General features: G+C 45.7%; 1 long non-coding RNA gene across 1 annotated transcript; it reads left to right on the forward strand.

Moving 5' to 3' along the window:
• Positions 1 to 802: 802 nt before the first annotated feature.
• Positions 803 to 6,055, forward strand: LOC148119610 (uncharacterized). Its single transcript, XR_015735162.1, has 2 exons — positions 803 to 963; positions 4,190 to 6,055. It is a non-coding gene; the product is annotated as an uncharacterized LOC148119610 (long non-coding RNA).
• The last annotated feature ends 447 nt before the right edge of the window (positions 6,056 to 6,502 follow it).

The following is a 6,502-nucleotide window of genomic DNA, read 5'->3' on the forward strand; positions in this document are numbered from 1 at the left end:
ATTTAAAATCTTCCAGCAGATACTCATTGGCCATTGCTCTTGAATTCCGCGGGTTTCCATCAGTGGGCGTTGGTGCTGTGGGGTAACAGCAAGGACGGGAGTGCTCAGCTGCCCCACCCTTGGCACCCAGGAACCTATTCCAGTAGATTCCAGAGCCGGGTAAAGCCAGTCTCCACGGGATCGCCCCTGTTGGGTGGACGCTAGTTACTCCCTTCTCCTGATATTCCTATACCATTAGCTTTCTGCCTCAGGAAACCTGAGAGGGTAACAAGGGTCATTCACATCTGATAACCTTTCTCTCTGCACGAAGCACTCTGGCCTTGTTTGCCAGAGGCAGAAGAGTTGATACTGAAGGAGTGATCTGACCGTTTGAGTGCTTCTGACTGGAACCAATGTTTGCCCAGGTTGCAGCTCTGTCCCAGGATGACTGAAAGGGTGTGGCAGGCTCACCAGTCCAGGGCCTGAGAAAATGCCTCCGCTTAACAATGGGCTTTATGTCAGATGTTTCTCAATTCACCTTGTGTATGTGTCTAAAACTATGATAAAGAAAGTGTATAATTTATTATCCATGTGTGTGCCCAAGGCAGGGTTTCACTGTGTAGCCCAGGCTGACCTTGAGCTCCAGGTGCCTCAGCCTCAGCCTCTGGAGAGACCGCCAGGCTCCTCTAGATCTTTATGGCACATGCTCACTGCCCTCCTAGCTTGTTTTCCCCGTTTTTTTATTCCTAGTGGTTCTGCATCTGACCCGCCTCCCCCCCCCCACACCAGATAAAGCACACAGACGGTGTGTGAAAATCCTGGGCTTAACTGGCCCTGTTTACTGGGACTCATGAAAGCTGGCGGTAGTAGCCCCAGTGGAAGGCAGAATGAATTTCCCGCGTGGAAGTTTATCAAACCTGACACCGAAGAACCCATAGTTAATGCCTTTCGTGGGATCAGTGACCTAGGCATGAACACTAAGACGTGAGTTATGGTGGAAAGGTTGGGGGCCGGAGGAGCACAAAAGAGGGGTGTGTCCTTCCCAAACATTCAGATCATTGTTGCTAATGAGAGCATTCAGGTCGTTCCTGCACGATTAGCACAGTGAGGGAAATAGGAAAGTTCAGTGCCCCCCTGTTTTTTTTGGGGGGGCTAGTTTTTTGAGACAGTTTTGCCGTATAACTCAGACTGGTCTAGATTTCCCTATGCCTCCCAGGCTGCCTGTGAACTCAAGACACTCCTACCCTGGACCCCTGAAAGCCAGAGTTACAGGTGTGGGACCCCGCCATACCCAGGCAGTGCAGTTATTCTTTCATGGAAAAATGTAAAAACAATTAATAAGTAGGTACTCATTTAATTCACATGTACAATTTCCTCCTTCTTGTTAGGCGGCAAGAGTTTCAAACACACACACACACACACACACACACACACACACACACACACACACTGCCTTCTCCAGGACATTCAAAGGTTCTCACTGGGCATCTATTGCCAAGAATATAATTTTCTCTACAGAAGTTGGATATAATAATTACTAACGTGTTTATCTACTTATCTATTCCCTGCCATGTTGTAAAACAGGCTTAAGGTGACTTATTTGGATATGCAATATAAATTAAAAGTGAGGTCAAAGAAAGAATAAAGGCAAACCAAGCACAGGTGATATAGGAAGATCAAGAACAAAACAACTTACTAGTCTACCTATCTAGCCACGAGTCACTGGTGCTTTTAACACCCCAGTTATGAAGTCTAGTTCCATTGGTAAGGGTGCCTGCACGTAGGTACGCGCTTGAGGTATTTGAAGAACCTGCAAAGCTAGAATCACTCAGGGTCAGCTACACACTTCCAAAATTTTGTAGATATAAGGTGAGACCCTGAAGCTTGTCATGCTATAAATACCCATTGATCTTTCAGAAGAGAGGGAGGGAGAGAGAGAGAGAGAGAGAGAGAGAGAGAGAGAACAGAGAGATTGAAAATTCAGGATAACACGGCTTTTACATTAAACCCAGAGGGGACAGTGTTCTAGGCAGTGACAAAGAGAAGCTTGGGAACACACTGGACACTCACACAGACATAGGGATCGCAGGAGGTTGGTCATGTGACCTTCAGGCTAGGCTTCCCCACAGTTCTGTGCTTCCTCGAGGCTGGTGAAACGGAAGCAAGAACCATAATGATAGTCTCTGGTACCTCGATGTTTGCTAGTTTGGTCTGAGCTAGGACAGGGGCTAAGAAGGACCTAGCTGTCTATCAAAACAGAAAAAAGCGGCTCTTGGTAAATAGGTCAGCGAAGCAGCCAGGCTTCAGAGTCCTGTCAGTGCGGAGGATTAGCTGGGAACTCACAGAAGGTTTTGGAGGAACACAATCTGGTTTAATCTTATCTTCACAGGGTATTCTTTCTCCAGCCTTGAGTGGTGGAGGGGAGCGGGAGGGGCAGTGGGGTGGGGTTTATTGTCATCATGCAAATTGCTCCCCCGGAGAACCAAAGACTGGTTTTTAAGTCTGAAGCTGACCACCCAAAGTTCTCACTACCCGTGAATGCTACATGATCACATAGCTTTGTTCAATTTTGCAGACGAGAAAGTTCATCACATTTTTTATATCTCCTGTCTCTTCTGTCTCTCACTTTTGAGTCTGAAGTGATCTGCAAGGTTCTGGGTCGTTCCATAGAATTTCGCTGGCTTTGACTTCTCACATATCAAGTACTAAAGGCCGTGGTCTTTAGTGTCTCTGGGAGAGGGGCAGTTTGGGATTTTAGACAAACTATGGTTTGCAGGCATACTTGCAGTTCCTGCTCTCAGATCTCAGTATGAGTGGCTGAAGTCCTCTGCTTGCATTTAGCAAGCGCTGATCGATTTGGCGTTTTCCAAGTCCTGTGCTTCGACAATGAGAACGCAAAGGAGGAGTTATTGTGACGGGCGCGTAGAGGCCCACAAATCAGGGACAATTAATATTGCAGTGCAGCAAGCACTGTGCTCAGGGTTCTCTGCTTTAGTTCAGGGTGGCCCTATGCGTATGGATACAGTAAAGGATGATGACTTTGAACCCTTGATCCTTCTGCTTCTTCCTCCTCACAGCTGGGATTACACATGAACCGCCATGTTTGACTGTTCTTCCTGCTCCCAGGGCTTGAGCGCTGGGCCTTGTGAATGCTAAGTACCACTCTAACACTGATCTCACGGCTGGCCAAGTACTAGTTATGACCGAAGAAAGGCAGACCCTCCGAAGTTAGGGTTCCCGGAGGTCACAGGTAACAATGAAAACAGAAGTTAGACAAACGAGAGTTCAGGTGGGTTCACAAAGAAAGTGGGGGGTAGAATTAGCAAAAATAAGAGCAAGTCCAAACACAGCTTGCTCTGAATATTCATGCGAGAGAAGATAAGGTATATTGCTGAAGCTTAAAAGCATCCAGCTGGACCCTCTCTATCTGGTGTTGGTACCGTTTTAAACGGCTCTGCAGTTCAGGTTAATCAATTTAGACAGTATTTGGGGAGAATGTGGCCATTTGTAAATTGGAGCTTGAGCCTCTGCAAGCCCCAGACTTCTCCCGTGCTTATGAGAAAGTTGATGTGTGATGGGAGAGCGCCACATTTGAAAAGAGAAGACAGTAAAGAAACACAGAAGGGAACACTGCCTGCTTGGACAAGGTCGCGGCTCCCAGGCGCAGCCCGTCCTGCCTGCCCTGAGCACAGCTAGGGTGGCTGGGCAGCTGCAGCCATCTGGAGGAGTGGAAGCTGAGCGTATCGGGATGTTGAGAGTACAGCAGTGAAAATGTTACTATTTTTTAATGCAATGCAGTCCGTGCAGTTCTTTGTATTCCTCACAGGTTTCGCCTGAGTCTGAATCTTCCAGAAGTTAGAGCGGTTTAAGTGGCGGAGAGTGGTGCATTTGCGCCCTCTGCTGTATACTGCTGAGGCTGTCACCAGCGGCCCGAGAAAGGAAACGGAGACGTCAAAATGTTTTTCCTAAGTGGGTCAATTACTTAAGAAGGAAATTAAAACACATGAATAGGGAAAGAATTCTCAACTACGACAACAAATGACAGGTGTTGCACTTTGTATATGTTTATGATAAATTAGCTACCTTAAAAAATGAATTCCAAGGCAGCTAAAATCCAGGGCATCACATACGTGGGTGCCCCCAGCTCAATTCAGAAAGAATCCTGTGTTGTTTGTTTACTTGGCTATTTATTTGCTTGTTTGTTTTACAGTGATGAAGGATCAGCACCACTGGCTTGAATACTGCATTACTGACATCAAAATCTGCTGAGATCGTTATTTGAATGAGAAATAAAATGTTTCAGAAACAAACACTTGGAACAACACAATGATCTCTTATGTGTTGTTTGCCATCTAGCGTTCATTTTTGGAACTCAGAAAAGCTAATTAGATTTTTTTCAAGCAAAGAGCTGACTCAACATTTCTACATGAAGGTACCAACTGAACCACGGAAGTCTTCGTTTGTGGAGGTGGGAGAGTGTAGTGTACAAGTAACCTGGCTACTTCTAAGCATCGGTTCTTTCTGGGAAACAGAACGCTTCTCCATCCTGGCTGCCTGATGACACCACTATGTGTCAGGGAAATGGAACTATGGATGGTCCACAGCACTCTGGCCTGAACAATCAGGTTCCCTGGCTAGCACCTCATCTGCGGCATGTGTCCAAAGCTCCCAGATGATTCTAATGTGCAGCCACGGGTCTCAAAGGAGCTTGTGGCTTAGCTGAGTTATCTGTGCAGGAGGAAAGTTGGCTGATTGAATAGCATCTTGGTTTCTACAGAAATTATAACTTCCCCTAGGATTACTGTTTGTTGTTTTTTATTGAGATGGATCTTGTTCTGGTAGCCTTGTCTGGCTGGGTATTCACTATGTAGCTAGGCTGGCCTCAAATTCATGGCAATTCTCCTACCTCAGTCTCTCAAATGCTGGGATTACAAGCACACACCACCACCACCCCTGGCATTTTATGAGTAATAAATACATTGACTATTCAGTGTTCTGCATAATGCATGGTACACTGTGCTCAATAAATGCAAACCTTTAGTTTTGGGACAAGGTCTTTCTAGGAACCCTAACTAAACAGAATACTCTAGCCTAGAATACAAGTCCAGATTGGCCTTGAACATAAGAACCTCTTGTTTTTATAAAAGCTATTAATAACATTATTATCAAAGAAAATACTTTGAGTTATTTTTAAAGATGTCTGACCTGGAACCTGGTGGGCCCGATTGTTCTCCCTTCCAAACTGACCATCTGCAATGACACCACAGCCGAGATACAGATTTCATTCAGAAAGACCCTCAGAGAAGGTCACACTCAATGTTAAACCTGCAGACCCTGAAGAAAATGTGAAGACAAGATCCAAAATAGAGAAGAAATTCCTCGTCATCAAAGCCTGACATGCTGTTGAGAGATGCTATGCTTTGTCTGACTACAGCATCCAAAAGTACGACCTCTGTCCTGGGCTGAAACTTCATGAAGGTCCTGCAAAGAGGAGGAAGAACACACCACACCCAAAAAGAACCAGCGTCAGAGTTTACATTGGGTGTTCTGAACCACTCTGACATGCGTGAAAACGACCAAATTAGCTGCCTTCATGGAGCGTGCCCTTCTAATACATGTGTGCTGAGGTTTCATGGCCAGTCACTTTCAGACATTACTGTAGCCAATGCACTGTCTGACTTTCTCCTTGAGCGGCCCAGAGGACAAGTATTGTGCATGGTAGATTTGAAAGGATAAAGTACTTAAGACAAATGAGCACAGTATATGTAACTCGGCAGAGCATGCTAAAGCCACAGTTACATGGTACATTTCTGTTCCTCCTAAACAGATTGACGTGTGAGATTGAAAGCTCAGATCCAACTCAAGATGAGGGCTGTCACTCTCAAGAAGCCGTTTCTTCGCTTTTGTTGATACTGCCCAGAATTTGAAATCCCTCTGCCTGGGTGTCCCGAGTGCTAGTATCACACCCAAGTATGTTTCCTCTTATTCAGTGTTGACATTAAACACTTTGTGACTTAGTTGTATCCACTATTCCTAACCCTCCAATTTCCTTACAAATTATATATATCCTATGTGAGTGGGTCTGGTGGCCTCCTGGCTTTTTGCAGGCAAAGATACAAACACTACCTACAAGTGCAAAATATGAGCACAGCCTATGTGCTAAGGGTAGAGCCCAGGAAAAAAGAACCACTGTGACATATAGGCATCTTTATAAGCGTAAAATGGAAGATTATGTATAGATTTGGACAGGTGCAGTGGCCGCTGGCAAGGAGTCCAGCGCACAGTAGTTCCCAGTGTGGCTGCGGTGTTCAATGAGGATGTCCATGGGTACAGCTAAAGCACCTGGCTATGACAAACTGGAATGTAGGAGACCTGGGAAAAGGAGAGAGCTAATAAATGAGTTCCAATATAAAAGGGGAGAGCACACAGAACATATCATCACACCCTGAGAAAAATCAGCAGTTTGACACCCAGGAGCAACTACAACAGAGGACCTTCTGGAGGGGGAACTCAGGAGGGAGCC

The sequence above is a fragment of the Myodes glareolus genome, chromosome 16 (assembly GCF_982192425.1).
Source record: "Myodes glareolus chromosome 16, mMyoGla1.1, whole genome shotgun sequence".
Classification (NCBI taxonomy): Eukaryota; Metazoa; Chordata; class Mammalia; order Rodentia; family Cricetidae; genus Myodes; species Myodes glareolus.